This window comes from Tursiops truncatus, chromosome 5, assembly GCF_011762595.2.
Source record: "Tursiops truncatus isolate mTurTru1 chromosome 5, mTurTru1.mat.Y, whole genome shotgun sequence".
Classification (NCBI taxonomy): domain Eukaryota; kingdom Metazoa; phylum Chordata; class Mammalia; order Artiodactyla; family Delphinidae; genus Tursiops; species Tursiops truncatus.
This window is the reverse complement of record NC_047038.1, coordinates 134235144-134252786: the sequence shown is the minus strand read 5'-3', so window position 1 is coordinate 134252786 and position 17643 is coordinate 134235144. Positions and strand designations below refer to the sequence as shown.

General features: G+C 43.5%; 1 long non-coding RNA gene across 1 annotated transcript in view; it reads left to right on the top strand.

The window, feature by feature from the left end:
- Window positions 1-17430, top strand: part of LOC117312455 (uncharacterized) — a 93125-nt gene extending 75695 nt beyond the window's left edge. The window contains exon 7 of the long non-coding RNA XR_004526795.2: window positions 15968-17430. This is a non-coding gene — a long non-coding RNA (uncharacterized lncRNA). The remainder of the gene's footprint in view (window positions 1-15967) is intronic.
- Window positions 17431-17643: the final 213 nt, after the last annotated feature.

The following is a 17643-nucleotide window of genomic DNA, read 5'->3' as shown; positions in this document are numbered from 1 at the left end:
TGTGCTCGCACACAGGCCCCTTGGTGGCGGCAGCAGCAGCCTTAGCGTCTCCCGCCCGTCTCTGGGGTCCGCGCTTTTAGCCGCGGCTCGCGCCCGTCTCTGGGGTTCGCGCTTTGAGCCGCGGCTCGCGCCCGTCTCTGGAGCTCCTTTAAGCAGCGTTCTTAAACTCGTCTCCTCACGCACCAGGAAACAGAGGTAAGAAAAAGTCTCTTGCCTCTTCGGCAGGTGCAGACTTTTCCCCGGACTCCCTCCCGGCTAGCCGTGGTGCACTAACCCCCTGCAGGCTGTGTTCTCGCCGCCAACTCCAGGCCAACCCCAGTCCTCTCCCTGCGCTCCGTCCGAAACCGAAACCCGAGCCTCAGAGCCTCAGCTCGTAGCCCCGCCCGACCCAGCGGGTGAGCAGACAAGCCTCTCGGGCTGGTGAGCGCCGGTCGGCACCGATCCTCTGTGCGGGAATCGCTCCGCTTTGGCCTCCGCATCCCTGTGGCTGCGCTCTCCTCCGCGGCTTCGAAGCTCCCCCCTCCGCCTCCCGCAGTCTCCGCCCGCGAAGGGGCTCCTAGTGTGTGGAAACTTTTCGTCCTTCACAGCTGCCTCCCACTGGTGCAGGTGCCGTCCCTATTCTTTTGTCTCTGTTTTTTCTTTTTTGTTTTGCCCTACCCGGGTACGTGGGGGGTTTCTTGCCTTTTGGGAGGTCTGAGGTCTTCTGCCAGCATTCAGTAGGTGTTCTGTAGGAGTTGTTCCACGTGTAGATGTATTTCTGGTGTATCTGTGGGGAGGAAGGTGATCTCCGCGTCTTACTCTTCCGCCATCTTCAAGATCCCCCCCAAGACTTTCCCTTTTGACCAAACATGATTTAGGCTCCTCTAAGTCCTCTTTTTGACCTGCTCATGGGCTCTGTCCTTGGCCCATTTAGTCAGGTTTTAGTAAGAATCCTGCTGGGTCATTTCATCGAAAATCTCCTCACCTTTGATGATCTGATCAAATTCCTAAGCCCCACTCTTGGTATCCTATCATCCTTACCCGCCTTCAGCAAAAATCCTATCAAGTCGGTTTAGCCAGAATCCCCCTCGCCTTGATGTTTCCTCTTAGTAATTTTCCATCCACTGACCCTCACCCTGCTCCTTGGCTATAAATCTCCACTTGTCCTTGTTGTGTTTTGAGTTGAGGTTAATTTCTCTGCTTTACTCCCAGACCCCTCCTTGAATAAAGTCTGTCTTGCCATCTTTAACAAGTGTCTGAATAATTTTTTCTTTAACAGAGTTCAAAATCATGAACTGAGCAAAAAAAAAATTGAACTCAAGCAAATTTGAAGTAATTATTCACAGAAATCACGGAACAACAGAGGGGGGAATCTGCATTTTACAAATGGGTTGGGCAGTGGTTCTTTCAAAGGAAAAAGTCGAAACAATGACTTTGGTTGATCTTTGGTCCTGGAGTTATAAAGGCAGGAACACAAATGGTTGCTATTAACATAGCCTCGGGGAAGAAAGAAGAAAGAAACTAATGTTGAATTTCCAATATTGCTGTGTCTGCTCTGATATTCTGGAAAGCAAGATAAAAATGGAGGGGACAGTACAAATCTGCATTTCCCCCTCATAGAATGCCTTTCCTGCTATTTTCATTTGGCCTCAAGGTTTTGGAGAGATCAATACAGATACTTTCCAGGGAAGGAAATAAGACAAGAACATGCACCCTGTTGGAGGTGTTTAGAATATTGAATAGTTTTTGACATAAGCTGATGGAGAGGCAAGGTATTACTCTCCAAGGAGGGAATTGCTACTAGAGTGTGAAGCTCATGGGGGAAAAGAAACTAAATGAAAACTGGAAGGAGAATGAGTGGAGGTTTTCACTCCTCCCTACTTCTCAAGTTCACAAATAGGATGGTGAGTTGAGAACACAGGAGCTCAAAAACAGCACCTTCCTCTGATGAAAACGGTTTCCCACCCCATCATCACTACAGCAGAGGGCAATGAAAATGCCTCTGCCTCGATTTTAAATCAAAATTCATTCTTTAGGGTAGTATTTGCTTTCCTTCCCGTTTCATTTGATGGTTGCACTGCTGACACGGATTCACAATGGTTATTAAAATATTCACTGCAAAGAGCTGGTGTGAGCTCATTTACTGCTACTCCTTTACGCATCTGGATTAACCTTTCTCAAGCAATCACAGCATTGTAAACACCCCTCAGCATTAAATACAAAACAGCAGTGTGCAGGTTTAAACGACAACGCTTCAGCATTGTTTCTGGCCCAATGCGTGACTTGTTTCATTTAGCAGTTTCTGCATTCCCCCACTGTTTAACAATCACGCACAGCTGAAAGCTTTGCCCTCACTTTCTTTCCCTTGTTTAATGAGGCCCAGGATAAAATACTCTCTCCTTCCATTTTTCCCTTAAAGGTCAAGACTTGAATCAGAATCAAATTTGGAAGGTCAGTGTTCAAATGTGACTGCTTTAGCTTACATAGTGCCAAGAAAAATCGGAAGTCGGTTGCATAGAGAGTGGCAAAAATTAAGTCGATGTTGGTTAAGAAACTTGTATGTATTAATGCACCATTGTGGCTGAGAATTTAAACTCCTAAAAGTCAAGAAAGTCAAAATTATGATCCTCCCAGCTACGGTTATTCATTCCTTGCACACATGACAGTATTTTATGTACTACATTTGCTGTTATATTTATATAGAATAGGCCAAGTTATAGTTACTAGGGGAAGCATAACTTTTCATGTCTAACTTTCCTGCATTCTAATTCTTCAGCACAATTAGCATTTGCCTTCCTTTACTTTCCCCTCATTTTGTTTCTCAAAGAAAAAAAAAAATGAGATGACCTTGTATCTCCCTGTTTTAACTGTTCACTGACCTGTGGGACATATTCTGTATTTGTGGGTCAGGGTGACCGTAATGTAGAAAATTTCCTTTGTTTGGGAGAAGAGCTTTCTGCAGCTTGCAGAAGGCGAGCAGAAACTCGATGGAGCTCTCCGGGGTCCTGATGCTCTGTCTTCGTACTGTTCCTGGATTTGTATGTGCTGCCTTATGTTTAGTTTGGCAGATAGGTAAGATTTAAAGGTAAAAACGTAGCAAATAACAGAGTACAGGTCTGTGCAGTTTCAGAGTAAATATTTAAGAGAAAATAACCAGTTTTTACTAGATTGGACATTGTTCTATTTTCAGAAGAGAAAGTGTAACAGGGAAGAACAAAATCTGACTCCATGTTGGATCTGTTTCTTTTACTTTAACCTTTGCTCTCTGTTGCTTTTCGTTACTATAATCACTAAAAGGATGCTGTCTATAGCTATTGGCATATATAATGGCCTCTGTCGGGGAACTCTGCTCCTCTGCCTAAATGTTAAACTAAAGTGCCTTTGTTCAGCCCACAGGGAAACATTCTGACCCTTGCCCACTTGTGAATGGCTGCAAGAAAGGAGAAATTAATACATCCGCTTCCCAAGGCTGGTCAAACCAGGAGATGTTTTGCAAGACTTATGGTCTTTTTACTTTACTTCCTCACCTCCTCCCTCTTCTCTGGTCTATAAAAGAAACTAGCACCCAGACCCTGATAAGATGGTACTCTAGGACACTAGTCAGCCATCCTCTCAGACGCCTGGCTTTCTGAATAAAGTTGCTACTCCCTGCCTCAACATCTCATCTCCCGATTTATTGGCCTGTCTTGCAGCAAGCAGAGTGCGCTTGGACTCAGTAACAAAAGTGCTTTGGAATACTTGGTACAGATCATCTCAAGCCACCTTAATCAAACTGGGTAATTAATGTGTGCTTAGAGACAAGAGGTTTATTCAGAGTCACCTTCAGGCTCTATGTATTCAGCATCAGGTAGCTGGTGGTGGAAGACATTTTGGAGCAGACGGATCTGGATTCAAATCTTGATTCTGATAGTTATCCCCCTATAACTTTTGAAAATGTGGACTCATCAGCACTGTATGAGAGTGTCTGTTGCTCTGTGCCACCTACATTACCTTATTAAACCCCTGGATCCTTGCCAGTCTGATAATAAATACTGGTATTTATTCAGTACCATTATATTTCTATTATGAGTGAACTTGGGCATTATTTCATTCATTTAAGAGTGATATTTATTTCTTGAAAGTGAACTGTGTGTTCATATTTTTTGCCATTTTTCTGATGTCTTATTAGATTTTTGAAACTGATTCATAGAAATTCCATATATTAAATGGAAGATAAACCTTTATGACATTGTTGTATTTTTCCTCCAGTTTTTCATGTGTTTTCACTTTGCTTGGTGAATCTCGCCATGCAGAAGTGTTTGCTATGTAGGTAGCTAGATGTATCCACTTAACAACCTTAGGACTTCTGAGATTTAAAATCATGATTAGAAAGGTCTTCCCCCTCTGAGATGATGGTAAATTCTCCAAAGATGTCTAGTACTTCTGTAGTCACTCCCTTCCTTTAGAAACACACCCCCCCACACCAAACCCCCCCCCCCCCACAAAACCCTACGCCTCCTAAAGGTGGTTGAGGTACAAATATCAAAAGGAAAAAGGAAGCCCTTCTGGCACAGACACAATTGAAACAGACCTTCCCGCTTGGCTCTGAGAGGTTTCTCCTTGAATCTGCTTTCCGAGGTCATCTGGTCCTGCCCCTGCTTCCCTCATCTACTGTTCTTGAAGTGGAAGGCGGCTGAAGTTGACAAAGGTGTTATGCAGGTTATAATTGAGGGTAATGTCTCCCTCCTGCCCACCGATGGTAGTAAAATGAGGACATGATATTAGTTTGTGCAGGGCTGTAGAAGGCAATTGGAGGCACGTACACTGTGGGATAGATCTGATATCATTAACTTTAAGGTTAAATGCCTTCGCAGTGAGTTACCTGTGCAAGTAAATTAAATCAAACATTTAACGTTAGCTATGCGGGTTACTTCATTTATGAAGGTTAAATAGCGGAATTTCAATATAATTGCTTAGCTTCTGGGTGGTGGAGATCTGGAAAGGGTTCCTGTTGTATATACCCTTCTAAATTGCTTAACGAAAGCATCCATGCATATTAATAACTTATTTTCTCACCTTTTCAATGTGGTAATGAAATGCCTGCAGGGGGCAAGTAATATAAATTAGCTACTTATTTGATTAGTTAAAAAAACACAAAACAAAAAAATGATCATCCTTCCTTGTAACTATGAAAGTAACATAGTTTATAAAGGAAGTACTAAATACTGATTGCTTAAAGAATGCCAAAAAGATTAAAAAAAATTTTCCCCCAAATAAAGAGATTTTTCAGAGCTTGGGATATTTTAATTTTCATCACTGTCAAATATTTACATTAAGATTGCATAGCCATTGTCAAATATATGATACACTGCTCTCCGAAGTTGCCATTTTTATTATAGCAGAATTACACTTTTCTAACACCACACTCAACCTGATGGGGTCAGGTTGAGGTTCCTTGATTGGTGGTGGAAAGAATGGGAATGTGGCATTTTTGGCTTATTCAACAAACTCGTGCAATGTCCAGCAATTGGAAAGTAATGATTTATAAACTCCCAGTGAGCATTGTACCGAGTCCAGGAACTCTAACACAATATCAATTATTTATTAACCACTAAGCTAAAGAATTAGCTTTACAGCATGAGATTGGTACTCTGTGCTTTTGACCCATAACCATGGGATCTACATTTTGGAATGATTCACGAATGTCATGGGTTTCAAAGCCCAAGTTTTCTCCAAGGGTTGGAAAGCCGTAGAAGGTGGGACTGGAATAATTGTGCAATATTTCCCACTGTGGAAATGTCACAGAATGAATATTAATCTGACTTCATATTGCATACAATCAATTTTTTCCTGTAAAAGCTAAAGTTACCTGTAGGAGAACCTGGTATCACGTATAAAACAGATGTAGTCGTGTCCCCCATATCACGTGTACATGGCATTCAGCCACGGACCTTGAATTTCCTGAGACTTCAGTGTGTATCTTTCCTTTACAGCTTAGCTTCTTGTAAGTGAGTGAAGCATTAATTCCCATACTTTGACCTCCTCAAAGGAAAAGTCTCTTAAAATGCCAAGTTATAACCCCTACAAGGTTCAACTCAACAGTCTTTAAAAGTAATAGCCCAAAGCGGTAATTTATTGTTAAGAAAGAAGAAATGAAACAGAGTGAAGTCTCTAAATTGACTGCATTAAAATAGAATCTCTCTTCCCTGGCTCTCTTTCTAGATTTAATGGTTAATCAACTATTAACATTTTCTAGTTATTTTAGGCTATGCCTGTACTTTACTGCCACATGTTTTAGAATTATAAAATAAGCATATAAATAACTTCTAATGTGAGCAAAAACCTTTTATTAGATTAGCTGTTGACAGAAACAAGTTTTCTTAAAAGGGCAAAGGAGTTACGTGTTTTTTTTTTTGCGGTACGCGGGCCTCTCACTGTTGTGGCCTCTCCCGTTGTGGAGCACAGGCTCTGGACGCGCAGGCTCAGCGCCCATGGCTCACGGGCCCAGCCGCTCCACGGCATGTGGGATCTTCCCGGACCGGGGCACGAACCCATGTCCCCTGCATCAGCAGGCGGACTCTCAACCACTGCGCCACCAGGGAAGCCCCAGTTACGTGAATTTTATGTGACTTAATCAGCCAGATTTCTGGGTGTGATTTTTAAGATGCATTACCATCATTGCAGCTGAATTTAACACCTAATTCTTGCTTGCATGTACGAGACTCATAGCAATAGGTCTCTCTTGGATATGGAGAGAGCAAAATTCTCTCTGCTTCCTCTTTCCAACTTCCTTCCTTAGGAAATGTAAAGCTCATCAATGGCGAAATCAGTGTCAAATATTTTTCTAGTTGGGTATAGGAACAAACCGTCTTTATAGGTGGCATAAAAGTATATCAGTTGCGGCCATATATATGGTCATCTGTTAATGTTTCGTCTTCTGGCACGCCTGAATTTTCATCATTTATGCTGGATCTGCTAGGCTGAGTGCCAGTGGTTTGCAGGCATTCAGTGCCGCAAAGCAGACTGTGCGTATGCAGTGGGACAGCTTGTTTTGGTGGCCTGGGCCACGACCCCTTTCTCAGAGAATCAATCCTTACCTTCCTGACCATAGATATGGGCCACAGCGATCATCTTGGTAGCATGTTGTCACTTTTCTTTGCAAAAGCAGCTCAGAGCAGTAGTGAATAGCAGACCGTAGTGGGTAAGTCAGGTTTGCTCTTAGAGACAAAAACCAACATGTAGAAAACAACATGGGGTGGGGAGAGGTGCTTTGCTTTCTGATCTCTTCCCAGGTCTTGGATCTAGTTCTTTATGAGGCTTGGTTACATTAAGTCCTGTTAGAGAAAATTCCTCCTTGCGACTGAGCTAATTTGAGTGGATTTCTGTGTCTTACAACCAAAAGTAACTTGACTAAGTCAAAGGGAATAGTGACAGAGTGGATAGCATCCCTTTTCTTGGCGTTCCTCCTTTCTTACGAAGTCAAGGCAAACAAAAAACAGTAAGAGAACCGATTGTTGTATCATTTCAAGGTTATTTGAAGAAGTTTTAATACTGACAAAAACTCTCTCCTCTGACTAAGCTTGAGTCAGGATTCTCTGAGCCCTCAACTGACTAGGCCATGAACTTGGGCTCTGTCCTTGGATGGCTTAGTTCAGGTTCATCAAGAATTCTGTTAAATCAGTTCAGCAAAAATTCCTCATCCTCTGTATCTGATCAAATTCCTCATCCCCCACCCTAGGTGGTTTCCCACTCTGATCTACTTTCAACAAGAACGTTGAGTCAGTCTAGTAAGGATCCTTCTAGCCTAGATGTTTCCTCTTAGTAACTTTCCATCCACTGGCCTTACACTGCTCCTTGGTGGTAAGTCTTCTCTTTCTCTTGCCTTTGTTCTATTCAGAGTTGAGCTCAGTCTCTCCTTGTTAGGGAACCATTGACTGAAACTGCCCGCCTTGGCCCGGCATGATAATAACTACTTGCATGAGTTGTCTCGCAACAGGAAGTCCCCATAAGAAACATGCCGCTGCCACCAAAAACTAACTGGGAGAATTCAGGAAGGGCCACAGAAGGGAAGAGACAGCCCATAATATGTCCTGCCAACCTCCCAGAAACCCTCACGCTGGAAACCATTTTGACTGAGAGATTCAAGCACCACCAGGAAGGGCCTTGAATCAGACCAAATATGGGCACAGGCAATATAATTGGCCAGAGACAACTCGGAAAGCTAACTGCATCGCCATAAAACTTGAGACTTGAGCCATGTGGCAGAGCAGTCCTCCTGTGTTCCCTGACGCTGCTGTTCTCTGCCCAGGAGTCCCTTCCCAATAAAGTCTCCTGCTTTGTCAGCACGTGTGTCTCCTTGGACAGTTCATTTTCAAGTGTTACACAAGAGCCCACTCTTGGGTCCTGGAAGGGGTCCCCCTTCTGGTACTATCCCCTACTGCAGGACTCCCATTGCAGGATCCCCCTGAATAAAACCTTCTGTACCATCTTTAAAAAGTATCTAAATAATTTTTTCTTTAACTAGAGACCTACATGGAATGTATCCATCTCAAGCTTCCTCACGAAGAGAGTCTTTTAGAGAAATGAGTTTCCAACAGATCTCTGGGGAGGAGTGCTTGACCCTTGGAGGAAAGTGTTTCATGTTCATTTAGCGTTACCTAGGAAGGTAAGACGCATTTAGCGTTGAGGAATAGGTGAGATTGCAAGGCAGCAATGGATCGAGAGGAGTGGCTGATGGCAAAAGTTAAGGATTTTATTATCACAGCTTGATAAACACTTGGTAACCTCCAAATTAAGTTTTGAACAACACGAGACTACATCAAAATGCCAGCTGAGCATTTAGCATGCTGTATCATTAAATCTGTCGCGAGACTTTGCTTTCCTGAGTAACCCAAATCAGGATCTGCCAATGACATGCGTCATTTCTGACATGCGTCAGAAAATTCCATAAGAATTTATGGAACTGTTGTCCTTCCCTTAGACTGTGGTGTTAGGATGCAAAGCATTGTCTGGATGATATTTTGTGCCTATTATCCCCCCAAATGATGCTAAAGTGAATTCATTAATTTTTAACCTGAAGACACGTTAATTCAGAATATGAAAGGTTAGTTTGAAAATAAGGTATGATACAAAGGGGATGGCAGGCACCCTGGCGTGCAGTAGATTGCCTCTGATCTTTTGCAATCCAAACGAGAGAGGCTGCTGTTCAGTTATGGATGAAAAGGCTCATTATCTCAAAGATAATTGCCCAGATGCCATACCAGTGAGGTCACACTAAACAGGGCTGTGGTTTCTGAACCAAATACTTGAGCTAATAGTTAAAGGTGTAGGGAATCATTTTTAATGTGCTGTAGAGAACAACCATTAAATACTTCCCTTAGCCAAAAGGTTTAACCATTCCTGGAGACTGGGTGGAGCTACACTGTGAATTTGCAATAATTAGGAAGAAAGGAAAAACAACTTTTTAATTCTAGAATGTGGTCACATGTTTTCTCTACTGTTCAAGTTTTGTTGGACTTTTCTCCAAATGTGCAAATACTTCTGTCAACTTTTAAAGAAAGTCATGCAGCACGTGTGAAATAAAACATATTTTATGGCAAGACAAAAAAAAAATTTAAACATAAATTCCTCTCTGCCCTTTGCTCAATCATAACTAGCAACATTCTCCTAGCATCAACAAGATGACTCCTTAAGAGACAACATTCTTTCCTGATCTTGTAAGGGGTCCCATGACCTACCACGATGATGATTAGATGTGGGTTATGTAAACTGCCGGTAACACATCTTTTGATGTACAGCACTCTGTCTCCAAAATCTTATATACCTGTGCCTTGACTCTTAATAGGCAGAACTGTTCTCAGAGCTTTCTGAGATGCTCTTCCTGGGTTATAATTCTCAAATTCGGCTTGAATAAAGTTTTCCATTTCTTTCTTAGGCTGATTAATTTTTCATTGACACATGAAAGGATAAGCAGTAAAATATTTTAATATATTTTCGTTCTAGTCTACATTCTTAAGCTAAGCCTTTATGTTACAAGGTTTGTGAATACATTTGAAATGTTGAAGCCATAGACGTTGACATTTTCTGGAAAACTGCAATACAGTGGGTGAAGGCAGGGCTGAAAAAAAAATAACAAGTGAGAATCTGACCTCTTACTTCAGTCTCTGACTCTTCCAAGTAAATGTTACGCCTGCTTGGTTTTTTTTTTTTTTTTTTTGCTTGCTGGGTTTTTTGAATTGCATCGTCTCATAATGACTCGGCAGGTGGTGCTATCTCAATTGAAATTAAATTTTATAGTTAGTCACAGGGTCTTTTTCTGTTAGAAAAGCTATTAACACTTTCAAAACTAAGCAAATTTAATGATAAAGATCAAGGCTGACCATCCGTAATCGTATGTATAATTTCGTCCTGTTCCATTTTGCAATTTGTGGAGCAGACAATTAAGAGCAGCAATATCTATAGTAAAAACCAAGTGTGGGGCTTCCCTGGTGGCGCAGTGGTTGGGAGTCCACCTGCCGATGCAGGGGACGCGGGTTCGTGCCCCGGTCTGGGAGGATCCCACGTGCCGCGGAGCGGCTGGGCCCGTGAGCCATGGCCGCTGAGCCTGCGCGTCTGGAGCCTGTGCTCCGCAACGGGAGAGGCCACAGCAGTGAGAGGCCCGCGTAACGAAAAAAAAAAAAAGAAACCAAGTGTGGACTTTTGAGCATTTGCAGATAAGCACAAGGAGAGAGAATTTGGATAAAGTCTGGTGTGGGATATGGAATCTACTGGAACACAGAATGAGACAAATTAGCATCATAGGACCGACACAGTGAAAGAATCTTTTTCTCCAAGCTGAGACTGGCTTAAGGCTTTATCGATTTTTCCTTTGTGAGATGACTTAGAACTTTAGTACAGGAATTGTAGAGGATTTTTCTTATTGTAAATAATTTTTTAATATGGAGTGTATCTAGTTATCAGCCACACTGGAGTCGTTTTTTGGAAAAGACTGTTTGTAATGAAACCCTTCCCTCCTTTCGGGTGGCAGACCCCTTCTTCATGACACAGTGACACAGTGAGTCAGTATCATTTTCCTGACCACAGTGATTGATTCAGTCATGTGCCAAGCTAGGTTGTCTTCTGGATGAAAGTGATGGGGAATTATCCACTTCCTCTCTTTTGTGGGATTGTAAGCTTTTGCCTGCAGACATGCCTCCAGCAATGTCACCCTTCACAAGGAGAAACCCTGAGAGAGTGAACCTGATGCCCAGGTCCCGGCTAGCCCACGAGTCTTGATACTTTCTAAATTCCTAGCTCTAGTCCTGGAGGTCCTCAGGGCTGCCCTGCTTTCTTGGAGCACTTCTCATTCTGTGGCTACCACAAGAGTGATGGGGTTTAGGACACATTACCCTAATGTCTGGCAACTTGGCATGTTGACTATTTCGAGCTAAGAGAGTTTGAGACGTGGTAGGTGCAGGAAGGACTTTCTGACTTTCCCCTGAATCAAGTCATGAAACACTCATGCGAGAGATGCCCTTCTTATGCCCGGAAGAAAGGAGCATCCTTATCTCCAAAGAAGAAAAGGAACTCAGGGAGGGGCTAAAACCAAGCAGGACACGGTGGGGTCCTCCTGAGCACAAAAACCTCTCTGGTCCCCAGTTTCTGATTTGCAGGATAAAGGCTTCAGCCTTCTAGACTTTCCTGAGTACCAAAGAGCAGATTCCAACAGTTACTAATCAGGGAAGTAAGGGAACGCGGAAATAAAGGAGAAGAAATCAAGAAACGATAGTGCAGCTATTAAAGCAGGATCCTGGTTCCTCCTTAAGGGATATACATAACAATAGCTTTGAGTTCTTCTGCAGGAGCTAAGGCTCCCACCGAGGTAGAGGACGGTAACTTCAGGCTGAGCTCAAGATTCCTGGAGAACTGCCTTACTACCTCACCACCAAGCAATCAGAAGGAAGCCACACACCCTGCAGCCCTCACCCCAAAGTTTACCTATAAAAACCTTCCCCCAAAGCCATTGGGGAGTTTGGGGATTTTGAGCATGAACCACCCGTTTTCCTTGCGTGGCCCTGCACTAAATATTTCTCTGCTCCAAACTCTGACATTTTGGGTTGTTTGGCCTCACTCTGTGTGGGGCACGTGAACTTGTGTTTGGTAACAGGATCTGAACCAACAGGCCATGCTAACGTTCTCCCAGTTTACTACAGTTAGCTCAGTTTTGTCCTGTCATATCTTTCTATGACTTTTCCCCCCTTGATCAAGCCTAGCAAAAAACCACACAGGTTTAACTGTTTCTTCAGGTCTCTGTTTCCTTATAAAGACTCCCATGTCATGTAGAACTTATATTAAATAAATTTGTATGCTGTTAATCTGTCTCTTGCTACAGGATTCCCAGTGGAGAACTAAAGAAGAGAGAGGAAAAGATATTTTCCTCCCACAGAGGAGCTTTACGATACTCCTTTTAAAATCGGTTTGTCTTGGTTTCTGCTAACTAAGGCAAGTCACCCAATATCTTCATGAAAGAGATAAGATCTACTGAGGGGAAGCAGACTGCGCCACCCTAAAATGTGCCGTGTTGGCTTGTGGATTGCTATGAGGTGAAGGCATTTAAGACCCAGCAGACTCAGGGAAAGCTTGTTACTTCTCCCTTAACTGCCTAAAAGAATTTAGACGGGGGGGGTCTGTACCAGAAAGAGAGCTATTTCCAGAGCTCTTGCATCAGAAGAACTAACTTCTTGCATCAGAAGAACTTACCTGCATGGCAGGGCAAACACTGGTCTACGAAACGCTTGCTTTTCTCATCTTCCTGTGACTTATCCTCCTCCTCTTTGCAGCCTCAGGTCCGTGTCCCCTTTTTCCTTGGCTCTGGGTGGTATATAAACATTAGTTGCTGACTACCATTGAGTCTCATGTCTCTGTGGGGCTCTCACATGGATATAGTTAAATTTGTTTTTCTCCTGTTGATCTGTCTTATGTCACTTAATTAGCAGACCAGCCAGAGATCCTAGAAGGGAAGAAAGGAAACTTTTTCCTTCCCAACAGTATTCAAGGGGAATCTCTCAGCTTGTTGCCACTTACCTACACCTGGAACCATTCTTGCTTTCTTCTCTCTTGAGTCAGAAGAGAAAGTGTCCCTTCTCACACATGACACCCTCTGTCCTGTGTCAAGACTTTCTCATGCTTTTCCTTCTGCCCAGCATACTGTTTTCTATTCACTTCCTTTCATCTTCAACTCCCCAGAGAATTCTGAACCACAGAATTCCAGGGCTTCCTCCCCATATTATCCTCTTACTATGTATGTTTTCATATCCCTCACACTCATCCCAATTATGTTTATGTTCTCATGTGTTGGCTAACATTTTCTCCATCTCCTCTACTATAGTGGAAACTCTGTGAGAGCAGGGACCATCATTTATGTTACTCTAGCACCTAGCTCATTTTTAAGGCATTGATTAAATTAATAAATAAACATTCTTTTTGCTCTTGCTGAAGATAATTACCTAATCAGAGTGAACTTCCACCACCAATTACAATTATGATTCAATTCCTTAAAATGGGAAAATCTGAGAAAAAGTACACATGGGACTGATTTCATTTGGTTGACTATCAAGCTCCCCTTGTCTCCCATCCCTGCAAACAGAACTTTGAAATTTTCCAGATGTTGGACCTCCATTTGCTTGGGAGAGCAGGAGGGGTACCCTCCTCGGCACCAAGCACCATTCTGATTAGTAGAAGACAACACTGATAGCTCTATTCCCTTTGCCAATGACTCAGGAATAAGCATGGCTAGGGAGGCTTGTTGGCCTGCTCTGTGGAAGTTTCCCTCTCTCTTAAGAAAGGGGGTCCAAGGAGTTAAAAAATGACTAAAGAAGATATTTTAGGAGATACAAACAAACTTTATTTAACACTTCATGAAGTGAGCAGTCTCCATTAAGAAAACTGCAGGGAATAGCTTCAAGACGGCGGAGGAGTAACACGTAGAGGTCACCTTCCTCCCCACAGATACATCAAAAATACATCTACGTGTGGAACAGCTCCTACAGAACACCTACTGAACGCTGGCAGAAGACCTCAGACTTCCCAAAAGGCAAGAAACGCCTCACGTACCTGGGTAGGGCAAAAGAAAAAAGGAAACACAGAGACAAAAGAATAGGGACGGAACCTGCACCAGTGGGAGGGAGCTGTGAAGGAGGAAAGGTTTCCACACACTAGGAGCCCCTTCGCAGGTGGAGACTGCGGGTGGCGGCGGGGGGAAGCTTCAGAGCCGCGGAGGAGAGCGCAGCCACAGGGGTGCGGAGGGCAAAGCGGAGAGATTCCTGTACAGGGAATCGGTGCCGACCGGCACTCACCAGCCTGAGAGGCTTGTCTGCTCACCTGCTGGGGCAAGTGGGGGCTCTGAAATGAGACTGGGGCTTTGGAGGTCAGATCCCAGGGAGAGGACTGGGGTTGGCTGAGTGAACACAGCCTGAGGGGAGCTAGTGCGCCACAGCTAGCTGGGAGGGAGTCCGGGAAAGTGTCTGGTACTGCCTAAGAGGCAAGAGACCATTGTTTCGGGGTGCAAGAGGAGAGGGGTTTCAGAGCACCGCCTAAAGGAGCTCCAGAGACAGGCGTGAGCCGGGGCTATCAGTGTGGACCCCAGAGACGGGCATGAGATGCTAAGGCTGCTACTGCCGCCACCAAGAAGTCTGTGGGCAGCACAGGTCACTGTCCACACCTCCCCTCCCGGGAGCCTATGCAGCCCGCCACTGCCAGGGTCTCGTGATCCAGGGAAAACTTCCCCAAGACAACACATCCTGCCTCAGGCTGGTGCAACGTCACGCCGGCCAGGCTCGCCCCGCACTCCGCGCCCCTCCCTCCCCCCGGCCTGAGTGAGCCAGAGCCCCCGAATCAGCGGCTCCTTTAACCCCGTCCTGTCTGAGCGAAGAACAGACGCCCTCCAGCGACCTACACGCAGAGGCGGGGCCAAATCCAAAGCTGAACCCCAGGAACTGTGTGAACAAAGAAGAGAAAGGGAAATCTCTCCCAGCAGCCTCAGGAGCAGCGGATTAAAGCTCCACCATCAACTTGATGTACCTGCATCTGTGGAATACATGAATAGACAACGAGTCATCCCAAATTGAGGAGGTGGACTTTGGGAGCAACTGTAGACTTGGGGTTTGCTTTCTGCATCTAATTTGTTTCTGGTTTTATGTTTATCTTAGTTCAGTATTTAGGGCTTATTATCATTGGTAGATTTGTTTATTGATTTGTTGCTTTCTTCCTTTTTTACATATGTATATATATATTTTCCTTTTTCTCCTTTTGTGAGTGTGTATGTGATGCTTCTGTGTGTGATTTTGTCTGTACAGCTTTGCTTTTGCCGTTTGTCCTAGGGTTCTGTCTTTCCTTTTTTTTTTTAAACTATAGTTTTTAGTGCTTGCTATCATTGGTGGATTTGTTTTTTGGTTTGGTTGCTCTCTCTTTCTTTTTTTTTCACCTGTTTATTTTTAATAATCTTTAAAACATTTTTATTTTAATAACTTTATTTTATTGTATTGTATTTTTCTTTCTTTCTTTTTTTCCTCCCTTTTCTTCTGAGCCGTGTGGCTGACAGGTCGACTGCAGTGAAGGAGCAAATTTAGAGATGATTTCCTAGCTACAATGTGGCCAACAGAGAGTTTATAGCAAAAAGGTAGTGCTGTCACGCACAGTTTGGAATATGACGATGACATTGTTCTTATGATGATTACAATCTATTTCTGCTGGATGTGAATGGTCCAGCCAACTGGGGAAGTGTTCTCACACTTGGACTCTGTCCACTTTCCTGCTGTGGTTCACTTTCTTGTTCTCTACCTGTTCTGTCCTGGCAGCCTATCAGATTGAAGTTATGAAGCCTCGTGGCTTAGTTAATGCCTCCAGTTAAGCTTGGGGAAGAAAGCAGGAAGCAGCAGACTGGCTTCCTAAGCAGGTTTAAAGGGGGTAAGAACACCCTTAACAGACGGCAGTTTGACTCGTGGAAAAGTCAATCGCTTCCTTTCATTTCCAGCAGGTATTGAGAAGAGCGGGATGAAGAGTCCACAGAGCAGCCTGGATAAAATACCACTGAGCGTAGAGAGAGGGAACAAGGAACTTCTGAGCCACATCATATCAAAGGATGTTTGAGGCTGGGTTAGCACTGGAGCACTTCAAAAGTGTGACGTGAGCCCCTCTGCCCGTCTCCAGCCTCAATTGCTGATCCATCATTCTGGGATAAGCTTTCATATGCAAAGCAAAAATGAGGACTGGCTTTCCCAAGAAATGCCTTGTTATTTCTTGTCTTTCATTAAGCTGGGACCTGAGAGCACCGAGACAGTAAAAATATAATGATGAAGTCAAGCTGATTTTTTTGTGGAGCTGAAGCTCTTGTTAAAACTCAGAGGCTTAAGTGTGGCTGGTGACTGTTTAAAACGATTATTTCAAATGGTAGCCTTGCTTCTCCCTGCTGAACTCATTTACTGATTATCTCACTCTGGTTTGGAATTTCTGAATAAAGAAATGAATGATGAAGAAAGAAGAAATGGAGGAGTATATGAATAAAAGGCCATCGCTGGAACTTTAATGTTATGAGCTTGCAATGCCATATTGAACAGGAAAAAAGGAAGAAGAAAGCTTTCTATTCAGTGACCGTTTGAAGCTCACCAGTGTGCAGTATGTGTTCATCACATTGAAGGCATCTGACAATAGAAACGTGATATGCAGTTTCTTTCTTGCTCTCTCTCTTTTTAAAATTGCATGGCTGAGGTGTATGAGGTGTATCATTCTGCTGTATCGTGACCGTGACTAGAAAACACTTGGAGTGTTTTAAAGCCACAACAGATGGAAGGGCTTCAGCTGAACGGAGTAAAACTGGGAGGTTTTTGGTCTCCTGATTCGACTTATTCACAGGAAGAAGGGAAGAGATAACTATAAAAATAAATAAAAAATGCATTTGTCTCAATAGAATACAGACAAATGCACAGAGCAGCAACTGTAATATTGTAGTCAAAGTACATTTAAAAAATGTTAATCGATGGTAGGTATGTACCACATCTTCTTTGTCCATTCATCTGTCGATGGGCATTTAGGTTGCTTCCATGTCCTGGCTATTGTGAATAGAGCTGCAGTGAACATCGGGGTGCATGTGTCCTTTTGAATTATGGTTTTCTCAGGGCATATGCCCAGTAGTGGGATTGCTGGGTCATATGGTAATTCTATTTTTAGTTTTTAAGGAACCTCCATACTGCTCCCCACAGTGGTTGTATCAATTTACATTCCCACCATATTACTCAGCCATAAAAAGGAATAAAATCGGGTCATTTGCAGAGATGTGGATGGACCTAGAGTCTGTCATGCTCTAGGTATGTGAAGTAAGCCAGAAAGAGAAAAACAAATATCATATATTAACGCATATATGTGGAATCTAGAAAGATGGTACAGGTGAACTTATCTGCAGGGCAGGAATAGAGACGTAGACATAGAGAATGGACATGTGGACACAGGGTAAGGGGAGGGTGGGACAAGTTGGGACATTAGGATTGACATATATACACTACCGTGTGTAAAGTAGATAGCTAGTGGGAACCTGCTGTATAGCACAGGAAGTTCAGCTCAGTGCTCTGTGATGACCTAGATGGGTGGGATGGGGGGGGGAGGGAGGTCCAAGAGGGAGGGGATAGAGGTATACATAGAGCTGATTCACTTCAT